Source organism: Choloepus didactylus, assembly GCF_015220235.1.
Source record: "Choloepus didactylus isolate mChoDid1 chromosome 11 unlocalized genomic scaffold, mChoDid1.pri SUPER_11_unloc4, whole genome shotgun sequence".
Classification (NCBI taxonomy): Eukaryota; Metazoa; Chordata; class Mammalia; order Pilosa; family Megalonychidae; genus Choloepus; species Choloepus didactylus.
In genome coordinates this window covers 1,594,887-1,609,357 of record NW_023637581.1, presented here as the reverse complement: position 1 = coordinate 1,609,357, position 14,471 = coordinate 1,594,887, and the positions used below count along the sequence as shown (strand labels likewise).

The 14,471-nt window shown below is 39.3% G+C and overlaps 1 pseudogene; it reads right to left on the bottom strand.

Moving 5' to 3' along the window:
- Nucleotides 1–3,164: 3,164 nt before the first annotated feature.
- On the bottom strand, nucleotides 3,165–3,941 carry LOC119524678 (annotated as a pseudogene).
- Between the last annotated feature and the right edge of the window lie 10,530 nt (nucleotides 3,942–14,471).

The window sequence follows — 14,471 nt, the reverse complement described above, 5'->3', positions numbered from 1 at the left end:
AATAGATAGCATAATACTGTGTGATGGTAGCACAGTATTGTAAGTACACTGAACAATGATGTCTGTGAGTAAAGCTGAAAGAGGTGGGATAGGAGAATGTATGACACCGGAGGTAAAGATAGGTGATAAAGACTGGGACTGTATAATGTGCCAAAAGCTGGAGTGGCCAATGACTGTTACTAAATATACAAATATAAAAATGTTTTTGCATGTGGGAAAGCAAATGAATGTCAACCCTGTAGAGAGTTGAAATGGGATGGTATTCAGGAAAAAACATAATCAAAGCAAACTGGAGTCTATGGTCAACAGTAACATTGTAATATACCTCCATTAAAGGTAACAAAGGCAATATGCCAATGCTAAATGTATATGAGAGGTTGATATAGGGGAGTAATATGGGATTCTTGGTAGTGGTGTTATTTGCTGTCCTTACTAGTATATTGTATTGCATGACATATTATTTTTCTTTTTATCATTTTTTTCTTATTGTTAAAAAAAAACAATTTTTCTTATAGTAATCAATATGTTCAAGTGCTGATTGTGGTGATAAATGTACAACTTTATGATGATACCATGAACAACTGATTGTACACTGTGGATAAAGTATGGTATGTGAATATAACTCTATGAAATTGTAGGAATATATATATATAGGAGTAAAAGTGTTGGAGAAAACATGGTGAGAGGGATGATGCCTCACCAATATGGACTAACTATAATGTGTAAACTCAGAATTGAATCTTAGAACATAGCCTAATGTGGACATAATAATTGTAATAGTCCCTACATTGTAAGCTCTTACAGCAGTTAACTCTATCCCTGAATTGTAATGTCTATCTCTAAACTTTGAGATTCTGATCCCCTAGCGTATAACCTGATTGGTCTCTGGAACAATGCATATCTCTGAGACACCTGAAACTCAGAGCTAGAGCTCGGCAGATATGAATGTCAGTATTAGTGCATACAGCCACTTTCATAAAAAGAATAAGCTAAAAAAGAGCCCAGACTTCAATTAGTGATATGAATGAAGCAGGTCTGGTTAAGACCAGGGCAAGCCAGGCCAAAGGGTAAAGGTTGAAACGATTGTGTTTTAAAACTTCAGCTTCCATATGAGACCAAGGGAAGAGAGATCTATTTGGTACAGGATCTAAATTTTCTAAATGGTACAACTCTATAGTCAATTTGTTCAAACACCACAATTGCATGGAACTTTGAATAGGAAGTGAGATACAGTAGGTTAGAATAGGCTGGAGTGAAATAGTGACACATCCCAGAGTAATTTCTGCAGATAATAAAAAATATATTTACAGCCTCCCCCTCTCCAGCCCCGAGGATCTGGGGAAAGGTGCAGATGTGTCGGACATCCTCACCTGGACTGGTGTTGATATTGTCACAAACATTGGGACTGGCAGTTTGATGTGCTGAGCCCTCAATCATGGGACTTGCCCTTATGAAGGTCATTACCACAAAGGAGAGTCTAAACTTGCATGTAATGGTGCCTAAGAATCTCCCCCCTGAGTACCTCTTTGTTGCTCAGATGTGGCCCTCTCTCTCTAACTGAGCCATCTCAACAGGTGAACTCACTGCCCTCCCCTCTACGTGGGACCCGACTCCCAGGGGTGTAAATCTCCCTGGCAATGCAGAATATGACTCCCGGGGATGAATGTGGACCCGGCATCGTGGAACTGAGAGTATCTTCTTGACCAAAAGGGGGATGCAAAATGAGACGAAATAGTTTCAGTGGCTGAGAGATTTCAAATGGAGTCGAGAGGTCACTCTGGTGGACATTCTTATGCACTATATAGATAACACCTTTTAGGTTTTAATGTATTAGAAGAGCTAGAAGTAAATACCTGAAACTGCCAGACCCCAACCCAGCAGTCTCGACTCCTGAAGACAATTATATAATGATGTAGATTACAAGGGGTGACAGTGTGATTGTGAAGACCTTGTGGATCACCCCCCCTTTATCTAGTGTATGGATGAGTAGAAAAATGGGAATAAAAACTAAAGGACAAATGGGGTGGGATGGGGGGATGATTTGGGTGTTCTTTTTCACTTTTATATTTTATTCTTGTTCTGGTTCTTTCTGATGTAAGGAAAATGTTCAGAGATAGATTGTGGTGATGAACACATAACTATATTATCATACTGTGGACAGTGGATTGTATACCATGGATGATTGTATGGTGTGTGAATGTATTTCAATAAAACTGAATTTAATAAAAAAAAAAGGCAATGGGGCTTGAAATATGAAAATAAAACAACGTTTTAAAAAAATGGAAACAAAGGCAAAAAGATTATCAATAAATCTGTGGCAAAGCAAAAACACAAAAGTCTTTGTAACTATTGGAATTTACACTGATCCTCTGGCCAAGGTACCCCTGATAATACAGTTTGCTTCAAGCCCAACTTTCAGGCTTGCATCTTCCCTGATCTGGCGTGATCACATCAGATGTGGCCCTGTAGACATGATTTCCTCAGAGAAGGTGCAGTGCCTCTCTTACCTGACCATTGTGCACTGTGTCAACACAGTGCAGTTCTCCACAGACAGATCATATTGGGATACATAGCTGCACTGTCTGCACCCCCACCTCAGGTGAACATGAAATTCAGGCAGTAAAAGCCAAACTGGCACAGAAAGGCAAATGTCCACAGTAAATTTTTACATTCATTTTGAAACCACACACAGTGTAAAAAGACAGCAAAGTCTGCTTTTGGGAACTCTATCATCTACTGGCCTCTGCCAAAGAAGCAGATAGCTCTGCCTGTGCCATGGTCTCCAGAGTCAGATGTACACTGTCCCCCACGATCACTTTCAAAAGGATGGTTGGCTACAGCAGTAACAGCAAGGAGATTTCACCTCTCATATAGCACATTAGAAAGGCCATCCTGTGTTTTCAATATGAAACATTTTATATGGTAAAATCCAATCCCAAGACTTCTTAGATTTAGTCTTCACACACTTTTTAAAAAATAATTCAATTTTATTAAGATATATTCACATACCATGCAGTCATACAAAGCATACAATCAATTGTTCACAGTACCACCATATAGTTGTGTGTCCATCACCAAAATTAATTTTTGAACATTTCCATTACCCACACACTTTTAAGAGTGACTTTATTTGGTAATGAAGATAGTTCAGTCTGCATAAGACATCACTTCAAAATTATGTGAATACCACCACCATTTTCAGCTTTTAGAGTGTATAATAAAAAACAACTCTCATCTTGAAAGTTCTGAACCATCTGATTGTTAACAAGAATGTAAATCCCAGTAGGGCCCTGTCTGTAAACCTGGTCAATTTGATGCAAAGGAATTTTAAAGCCCAGTGCAAGTTTTCAGCTGCTCCTGAGGCAACCATTTCTTCCAAGTAGATTGCATGATAAACACATGGTGTCCACTGCCTTTCTGCCTTCACTGCCTGCAGCCTGCTGTGGGGGCTCAACTGCTCCTGGCAGACATAGATGGTTAAATGGGGCCTAACCAACCTTGACTTCAGTGAATTATATAGCAGAATGCCATCAGCTGCACCACAAATTTGTACAAAATCTTCCATTGTCAGTTTCAATAAGTCAGCACCTGAAAAATTGGAAAACAATCTCACATAGGAAGAGAATCTGTTTTTGAGCAGCCATTGCTGTGTTTCCTGAATTGTGGCTGAAGCCTGAAGTTGGTCACCAGAGGCCTGTGAAACTCCCATCTGCTTGATTATTTGGGGAAGATGAGTTGCTGACTGGGACATTCCAAGTGCTTTGCTGTGGGGAGGTGAACGTGGGCACTGTGGCAGAACTGTTATTCACATAGGCTGTGGGGGCATCAGGCCACGGCAAACACTGTGTGAGGATTGTGGTATCATAGGATGGCTGATATGTTTCTTTTTCATGGGCAGTTCTCTTCGCCATCTTTTCTCAGTTTTTTTGTTTCCCGTCTGCTCCCCTTGAGCACCCAGGCCATCTTCCCACCTCGCCGCTGCCCAGCAGGCAGCAAGGCCTCCGCGATCAGGACGAACTGGCCAGAGCTCGCGGGAGCATCCTGAGGGAGGGCGCGGGTGAAGCCTCATGCGGCGGCACAGCGAGTGGTCGCCAGCAGCGGCACTCGCGGCGACCCGGGCGTAAGAAGCCAGGACCCCGCAAGCAGGGCCTGGCGAGCCTGGCAAGTAGCTGTAGCGGGAGAGGCCGGGCCGCCAGCAGCGACCTGCTCCCAAAGGAGCCGGCCCGGAGCCTCTGGCCGCCGCTGCCTTCCACCCCACGCGCCCCGCGCCTGGCGTAGTTAACGTTGAAGCCGTCGCCGCTCGCCCCGCCCTGGGATTCCCGGCCGCATCCTCCCAGGGACTGCACTGGAGTTGGAGCACAGCCCGTCCCGACCACCACGAGGCCCGGAGGCCCGCCCGCCTCTCGCTACCCGGCCTGGATTCCCCGCCTTCGGCCCGCCCGCCCAGGTTCTAGCGTCTCGCTGCCCCGGCCAAGCCCGCAGAAGCAGTTCCGCCGCCCCGACCCTAGCTTTATCTTTTATTTTTAATTGTTTTTTTCTTTAATTGTACTGAATTTGGGTTAAACACCAACCACGAAAATGGATCTAAACACAGATGTAAAGTCAAGCTGAGGTTTTCTTGGCTCTAACACACTAACTCCTGGAAACGCAGGTTTCAGTGCGTCTGAAATCCCATCTCACTACTAAAGAGTGAGCTGATTCTCCTTTTCTGTACTGGGATTAGTAGTTACTATTTCACCAAGTTTCAATTTGTAGATAATATTAGTCTTTCCTGCAGCGTCCAGGCCAACCATGAAAATGCACATTTCTTTTTTGCCAAAAAGTCCCTTGAAGAGGTTAGCAAAAATATTCCCCATGCTTGTAGACAAGGTAATCAACACTGCCCAGAGAAACCCCCTGCTGCCACACCAGCTGCTGCAGCTGAGCACCAGGATTTGGTCTGGTTCCTACAAGACGGCGGCTTTAATAGAGGCAATGTCAGTCTTTTTATTCATTTTAATTTTAATATAAAATTCTTTAAGCAAATAACACCTAAACATATTTAATATTATAAATTATAATGTATTATAAAAATATAAAATATTTAATACATTTAACAAAGCATGAAATAGAGCTATAAAACCAAATGTCTTTCTTGTTAGTAAATATAAAAGGACTTAACCTGTTACAATACACAATAACATTGTCAGATCATAAATTCAAATTCAGTTCTATAATAAGTATCTATAGTATGAGCATTCCAATATGTGATTAGGCAGAAAGTTTCAAAAGAAAAGTAGGGTTAAGGAAGCTGCAAAGAAAACACCAATAATTCAAAGTAGAGTAAATAACAGAACTCTTTGTTAAAATGTAATAAAAATAGAATTTAATTTCAAAATGTAAACGTAGACCATTGCAATTTGTTTTAAAAATACCTCTCTAATATTAAAACTGCAGAAGATCTAGAAACAATTATTAAAAACATATTTTGGAATCTACAAAATAGAGATTAGGCAAAGCTCAATTAGACAAAAGATGTACTTTATTACTTGTTCCAATAATAAGAAAAAGAAAGATAAATCTTTTGCATCAACCTGTTAGAGTACAAAATAGTATGGACAGAATTAAAAAAGGACAGTGAAAGGAATAAATAAGGAATACCATGGTATTATGCAACTAGAAAACAAGGGTAGCAAATATAATTATTAGTTACTTCTTTGGACTTTATCAATAATATAATAATATAGAATAAATTCCTTCTTACCTAATCAAGGGAAAAAATGGAAACACAAAGGGGAGTCATCAAGAATCTTAAGATATCACCACAGAGTTAATTCTATGTAAGCAAATTAGAAGTTATATTGGAAATCAAACATTTTAGCAAACTGTTTTATACCATAATCTGCAGAAAAAATTTAATGTGACAAGTTTATATGGAGGAATTATATATAGTTTTCAAAATGCTTCCAGATTTCACAGAGGAATTAAATTTTCTTCACCTCTCTTATTGAGATAAAATACATAAATTTTATCTTATGTGCACAGCTCAATGAATATATTCATGGAAACAGCACCAAGATCAAACTACTGAATGTCTCCACCATTCAAGTTCATTCTCTTGACTTTTTGAAGTCAGCACTTGTCCTGAGGTAGCCATTTTTCTGACTTGTCAAAATATCAATTTCTTCTGTCTCTTTTTTTCATTCCTTATTAATGGAATGATATTATATGCTCTCTTTTGTAACTGCCTTATTTTATTTACTTATTTCATTAAAATTTGATAAATTTTAAAATTTATTGTTATAAAGTTAATCATAAGATTTTTATGTCTTTATTGCCTCTTTAATGGTATTCTTCTTTTCATTTCTGATACAGGATATATGTGTCACCCTTCTCCTTGCAAAGAAAGATCTTCTATAAACCTAAATTTTGACTTTATCTCTTTATTTAATTATATAATATATATATCTTCTACTTTCTATGGGTTAATTGGATATGTTTTCCTTTTCCTTCCAACTCTTGAGACGGGTTCTTAGATATTTGAGTTCTCAGTCTGAATTGTTTGTTGTTGCAGTCACTTAAGGCTATAAAATTTCCTTTTATAACAGCATTAACACAACTGCAAATTTTAATGTATTATATCTTCTTTATCAATCATTTAAAATATATTGTCATTTCTCCTTTAAATCAGGATGCTTGAGTGGTTTGTTGTTTATCTTCCAAAATGTATATGGATATTAAATTTATAATTCTTTTACTGATTTCTAAATTAATTCCACAGTAGTTAGGTTGCAAACTATATGATTTCAGTTTGTTTCATGGCTCATCATGTCCATCATGTGCAGCTCTTTTCTATGACATTTATATCAAGTTTGTTAACAATATTTTCATGTTTTCCATGTCTTTCTGAAAGTTTTTTTGTTTGTTTGTTTTGAAGGAGAGGTAGATTTTTATTTTAGTTCAAGAGAATTGGGTTAAAACTTTCCAAACATTATGGATTTCTCAATTTCCCTTTATTTTTGGCTAATGTATTTGGAGGTTATATAGCTAAATTCATCAATTTAAAAGTTGTAAAATATTCCTTGTGAACTGAAATTTATCGTTATAAAATATCTCTCATCATCTTTTGTAATGCCTGTTTTCCTTAAAACCTATGTTTTTAGATATTTTAAAAACTGTATGAGCTTTCTTTTTTCTGTTTTATGGAAGATACCTTTAAATGCTTTTGCTTTCAGACAATTTCTTTCCAAATATTTGAAGTGGACTAACTGTAAATAATGTATTTCAATTGTTGTATTTCCAGCCTAATATTGTTGATCTTTAGGAGTTGTTGGTACATTTAGTATAATTATGAATGCAGTCTAATTTAAACCTACCATATGTCCTCGGGAATTTTACAAGTTTTACAAATCTTTTCAAATATATTTACCTTTTTTTGTTGGGTTGTTTGTTTTTTTATTATTAAGTTTTAAATATTCTTAATAATTCTAGATATGTCCTTTGTTGGATGTACATTTTGCAGATCTTTTCTTATGATGTGTTCTTTGTCTCTTAATTTTCTTAACAGTGTCTCTTTTTACACCAGTATTATACAATCTTGGTTTCTATAGCTTAATAAAAAATCTTGTAATCAGGTATTGTGGGCCTTCCATTTTTTTCATCTTCAAAATGGTTTGGCTATTCTACATACTTTACCTTTCCATGTAGATGTTACAATCTACTTATCAACTTGAACAACAACCTACAGTTGTTCTTCATTGCAAATTTTCTGGTGAAAAATTGCCTCCATTCCCTCCCCCTTACCCAAAGTTTGTAATTTAAATATATATATATGTATGTATGTATGTGTGTGTGTGTGTGTGTGTGTGTGTGTGTGTGTGTATTACAACTCAGGGTATTAGAATAAACTGAAAATAAAAACTAAGGGCAAATATTTTAAAAATCTTAGAAGAATCCAAAAGAAAAACCATTATATCATGACTGAGAACTATGAAGAGATATGTCCAAAATGTTGGAAGGGATTAACAAGGAAAAACTTGTTAAACTAAAATTCTATATGAGAAAAAGTAGTCTGCAAAAAGATGGCAAAATAAAGACATTCCAGCACAAACAGAAATGGAGAGAATTTTTTTGAGATACAGGCAGAATGAATACTAATAGAATATCTTAGAGGAAAGGTTGAAAACTCCACTTATATTATGTCAGCAGTCAAAAGGCTCAGTTAATATGGTCATCTACATGGAAACCTGTTCAATCACCTGAATTATTACTCAAAGCAGTGAGAAGATTTACTAAGATAGTGAGTTGGAGATTAATATACTGAAATCAACAGTATATTTAGAAGGAAGAGTCATTGAATCATTTAGAATAAATAATAAAAGAAAATATTCATTCATAAAACAATAAGAAACATGTAGTGGTTGGAAATACATTTATGATAAAAAGTAAAGTGCTAAGTTATTCTAGAAGTACGTAAGAATATCCTTGAGAAATTGTAGGTCCTCCTTATCTTGGGAAAAAAACCTCACTCCCTTAATGATATCATTTCACTCTAAATTAGCTGATATATTTGATGATTCTCAATTAAAATATAAGCTATAAAATATATATGCTGCTTTTATGTTTAAATGAAGCAAACTCAAAAATAACAAAGAAATCTCTGAAGAATAGGAAACATGAAGTAGAATTTTCCCTAACAGCTATAATAATGTACTATGAAAGAAGAGCAGATTGAAAGTGATGAAAGTGATGAGAGAAGAGAGGACTAAAAATCACAGCTAGAAAGATTAATGGAAAATACATCATTTAATATGGAGCCAATACTTGTGGGAATATAATTGATAATCATTTATTTGAGTAATAATCTTGGGATGAATACACTTTAATCATATATAAATATATCATCTACCCTTCACACCAAATACTAGGTTATGAGAAGAAAATGATAAATTAATGTGTTTCTACATTTAATTTTTTTTTAATTTTCAGAAATGGGAGTTCTGGAGGTAAACATGTCGAAATCTCTGAAACATTGACTAAGGAGTGTATTTCTGATTGAGGTTTAAAATACCAAAGACAAAAGCAAATGGAAAATTATACAATTAATAAAAATAAAATAATTGTGCAAGAAAAATAAGGAATAATTTAAAAATGGCAATTGGCAAAATATTTGCAACTCAGATTGACTAAGGATTGTTTCTTATAAAAATATACATAATGGGAAGAAAAAGTTCAATAACACAACAGAAAATGAGGAAAGCATATGAAAAAATCTTTTATACATAATAAATACACAAAACTCTGACTCAAATATATAGGAAATACCAAATTTATTCAAATTGAAAATTCTAACAAAGAAATCAAAACATTTCTCACCTATCATATTGGCAAAATCCAACATTTTGAAAATGATATTTCTTAAGCAGTAGAGTAAATGCCATTATTTTGTGATGGTTGGAAATTAAACATGGCTGTTGGAGGTGCAAAAGTCATTCAGTTCGTACTGAAGAAAATTGTTCAGTATGTTTTAAATTTATTAATGCACTTTCTCTTGTGCTAACAAGCATACATTTTAGAAATAATTATATACACATATGCACACACATATACACAAACATATACACACAGATATTACATTAATCTTTTGAACATTTATACACGTTTATTTGTTGCAGTCCTGCTTGAAATAGCAGAAGTTGGAAATATCCGGAGTGTTCAATAATAGGGGTATTTTAAAATATAGAAAATTCAAAATATTTAATAAAATATACTCTCTTTACCATGGTATAAAATACAATGTAATCTTTATATATACATATATTTCTGAATATTTACCTGTTATATGGTGATTTTTGAAACGTGACATAGTTCAATTTTAGATATAAAATATATGAATTAAATCATGTAATATAATCCTATAGAATATATGAAATTGTGCTTAACAAAGTTTCAGTGAAATGTACCTGCCAATTGAAACAGAGATTTTCAGAGCCTTGAGTTTTTTTAGTGAGGTCAGTGTATCCTCCTGAAGAAGGCGATGCATGAAGAGAGATCCTGAAGTATGAGAGCACAAATAATTGCTGCGGTGGGGAGGCTCTTTCTGGTGGAATGAACAGCACATGCAAATATTTCTTTAGAAACAAGCATGGCAAGTATATGGTGATAAGATAAGTAGTTTGGCTTTAACTCTGACACCGATAGGGAGCATGGAGATAAAAGAAGCCATGTAGAATCCCTAGGTCAGTATCTGCAATTTGGCTCATATTTTTAAAACAATGCAAATTTGTGAATCAGTTTTAAAGTGGAAAGAAACATAATCTAATCAATGTTAAACCAAGTATCCTCTGGTTGAGGCCATGGAATATGGTATACAAGGTGATCTAAGAGGAATTGGATAGTTTGATGAGGAAATTACTATGGCATCCAAAATATAGATATGCATAGCATAGATTCCAGTATGGTTATTGGAGATGGAAATATGTTGATATATTCCAAAGGAATTTGGCAGCAAAAATAAGCAAGGCTTGGTAATTGATTGGCTATCAGCAATGATGGAGCAAGAGATGAAAAGCAGGGTTCTAAGGTGTTGGGTTTTCCAATTTAAATAGTTGGGGCCGATTACATAACATCAACTTTAGAGGTAGTGAATCAAAGCTGAGTTTACTTTTTACATGATAACTTCCACAGTTAAAGCCTGTATTGACAAGGAAATGATCAGTGATGCAGACATATTTTACATAGAAGTTCATTACATCAGCATTTTGAAGGCACATACATGAATACAAAATATTTGAAATCTAAATAACATTCATATTAGCAAATTTACACCACAGTATAACATACAGCCAAACAAATCAGATGGTTAAAAGTAATTTACCAATATGGGAACACACTTAAATACTTACAAAAAATAAAGATATAAATGCATATTCAACCCAGCTGGTAAAAATGTATATTCTAAAGTACTGTCAAGATTTAGAAAATAGATAGTAAAAAGTGTTTTCTTCTCCTTATAATATTGCTTGTCATTACTTTTCAATATTTGATTCAAATACTGTCTCCTTTTATAATCAAATTAAAATAAAATATTCTTTGACTCATTTTGACTCCTTTTCTCCTCATTTGCATTTTGTTTTGCACTATTATTTTATGATTTTTGAACATATTATTTTATTTCATTATATTCACTCCATGATTCAGTAAAATCAGCTTTAATGTATCCTTCCTAAAGAAAATGTGATAACTAGTTGTATTGTCAAATTGCCCCATTTTCAGTGAAACCACCACCCTTATTGCATGTACTGCCTTTTTTAAAAGTGAACTCTAAGAGTTTACAAAAGTAAAACATCAGTTTGTGCGGTCGCAGTTGATTCGTCTGGGGGAGGGTGGCGGCCGGTTGCTAAATCCTAGGCTCCCAGGATTGCTCCGAGGGTACCGGCGGCGGGGGCTCTTTCCCGGAGGCGAGGGCGAGGCGGGGGACTTGGCCAGGTCCCCGGCGGGAGGCGTGCAAGTATGGAGGGCGGCGAGAAAGGAACAGGCGGGACACGGTTCTTTTAGGGTGATGAAAACCAAGAGAGTTTATTAGGGGAGAGTACAAGCTTATATTGGGCGGTTTAGAGGGCGGGGTAGCTATAAGGGTTAAAGGCTTGGATTGGTTCTGAGAGGGCGCGGAGGTTGATTGAAAAGGGGGCGGGAGTTGCTCCGGTAACGGGGAGTGGGTGGGCAAGGTAAAGGGGGCGGTTTTCTCCGGCAAGCCCTCCCCAATGGTTTTTACTTTGGGGTGAGGAAATGGGGCCTGCATTCGGCTCCACTTTCTCAGGCCCGGGGGGCCGTGGAGGGCGCAACCACCCGTGCCCCACTACCTTTCCTAGGGGCTGATCAGTTCCCCTGGCCCAGGCCCGCCAAGTCAGAACTCGATAACAGTGTGCCGCATTTCCCCCTTCTTTTCTAATTAGAGGAAGAAGCTTACCGGAGAGATCCGCCAAGGGTTGAGGGAAAGGGGAGGTGGGGGAAGGGATAGGGGTAGATGGTAGTTAGAGAGGCTGGAGCTCGACGTTGGTGTGGTGCCCGGGCGTTCGAGAGGGGCCTCGCTGCTTGCGGGATGGACGAGGGTGGCGACGCTGCGGAGGGTCAGCTTCTTCAGTGGAGGCAAGTTGTTGATACTGGACTTGCACAAATGATGAAAAGACAGCATTGGCTTGGTTCTTAGCAAGCTGAACAATTTTGCGGATAATGCAGGGCCCTAGGGTGAGAGCTAGAATAATCATTAGTAGGGGGCCGATGAGAGGGAGGAGGTATGGGAGGAGGGGGGTAAAGATGTGGGACCAATAGCTGGTGGCTTCACGGTCTTTTTTGCGTTGTTCCAGTCCCTCTCGGACCTTTTTTAGGCTGTTCTCGGCGAGACCTGTGGAATTGGCATATACACAGCACTCTTCTCCTAGGGCGGCGCAGAGGCCTCCTTCTTTGAGGAGGAGAAGGTCGAGGCCTCAGCGGTTTTGGAGTACGACCTCAGAGAGGGAATTGACAGAATTTTTAAGATGAGAAATAGCGTCTTGTAGGTGACGAATGTCCTTGTCAACAGCCGCCCGGAGGTGAGTTAGGGCGGAGCCTTGACTGGCTAATGCAGCGATTCCGGTGCCAGCGCCTGCAAGACCTAGGAGGGAGGCAATCGTGAGGACGGTGATGGGCTCTCGCTTTTGCAGTGGAGCAGGGGCTGCAGTTCTTTCCAGGCGGAGGAAGAAGTCTTCCTCGCTGTGGTATAGGACCCTAGGGATAAGGACAATTAGGAGGCAAGTTTCATTAGTTGTATTGAGGGTTTGCACGTTAAGGCAGGGGGTAAGCCCTGTAGAGGAGCAGAGCCATTGGGAGGAGTTAAGAGGAATGAGAAATTTTGCAGAGCTGCTGGGAGATGAGTAGTCGGCACAAGCTGTGAGGTTGGGAGAGTTACTTGAGCGAGGGCGGATGCACTTTCCTGTAAAGGAGACTGAATGAAAGGTTAGGGGGACGGCAGAGGTATTCCAATTGCATTCCGAGGGGCTGTCCTCTGTGTTTTCTGAAAAGGAGAGGTTGGAGGCAACTGGCTCATACAGGGGGGAGGAAGTGGAGAGGCAAAGCCAACAAGAGGAGGTAAGATTGGGGTTGGAGGAATTCACTGAGGTGAAGGCCGCTTGGATAAGGCCGAGGAGGGGAGAAGAGTAGCGAGAGGAGTAGCGAGAGGGGGGTAGAAGAGGTCGGGGTGGTGGGGTTGGCGATGCGTTGTTTGCAGCTGAGGTGCGGCTGGTTGAAGCTAAGGTGCGGCTGGAGGGCTGTGGAAAAAGGGGGTTAATGACTTTATTGGGGCCAATGCCCGAAGATGAATGTTGAGCTGCTTCCTTTTTTATGAGAATGAGGGATCCTGGATTGGACCCCGCTAGATAAATTCGGAAGCCCCAGGTTCGACCCATGAGCCAAGACGTATCGGTAGGGTTTTGTACGGTGAGCATTAGCCTTTTAGGACAAAGGTACCTGTCGAAATAGCGATTGCCTGAGTTTAGGCAAGTGTAAGGGATTACTGTAAGATTTAGAAATTTGTCAGGGACAGAAGGTTTCCAGCCAGTGGCTAATGTTTCACACCCCCAGTATGCACAGTAGTACTCATAGGGGGAATTGCAGTATGATTTTCCAGGATTTGAAGATGGACACATATAATAATTTTGTGTATTTAGGCTGCCTGGATAACCAATAGGTTTTGGATTAGGAGGGGGGAACAGATCAGTGGCATTAAAAACAAAGGAGGGGGATCCTGCTGTGGTAATGTAAAGAATTATTTTGGAGTCTTCCCAACGCGCAAGGGTCCACTTCCAAGGCTGGTGGGGGTTGGCCTGGGTAGAAGAGGCGAGGGCCAACATGGCTATTAGAAGAGAAGCTATGCTTGGGTGAGGGTTGTGAAGGTGTAGGGGGCTGGCTTTTGCTTGTCTGTATAGGCGCATGATTTGGACAATTTCTTGTCTTTCCTCTTGCGAGTTTTCAGGCCTCTCCGGGGGTGCTCTCGGACGGCCTTCCTGGTCCAGTTGCAAGGTTGTCATCTGGTATGTTAGGCTGCGGAGACGGCGGCGTTCTCGTCTTGTCGGCCGTTTGGCTGCTGGTGGCGGGTCGGATTGCTTTTCCCGGGATCCAGATTGGTTGTGCTGCATTATCTGGGAAAACACAAGAAACCCGCGCCCCTGGGCGAGGAGTGGGGAGGGACCCTTCCAGACATTATTTTCTGGGTCCTTCCAGTAGACCATCGGGGCCTGGGTGGGCCTATACGAGGGCCCCCAATGTTTATGTAGGGGCGAAAGCCCTTCCTTATTGAATGTGAGTAGATTAAGGTGAATAAGGGCTGCTATGATAAGGTCCCCTGGAGTTGCCTGGGGGAGCATTGCCCTCTCTTTTTCAACTTGTGTTTTTAAGCGGCGATGGACTGCTTCCACAATGGCTTGCCCCTGTGGATTATAGGGGATGCCGAAATGATG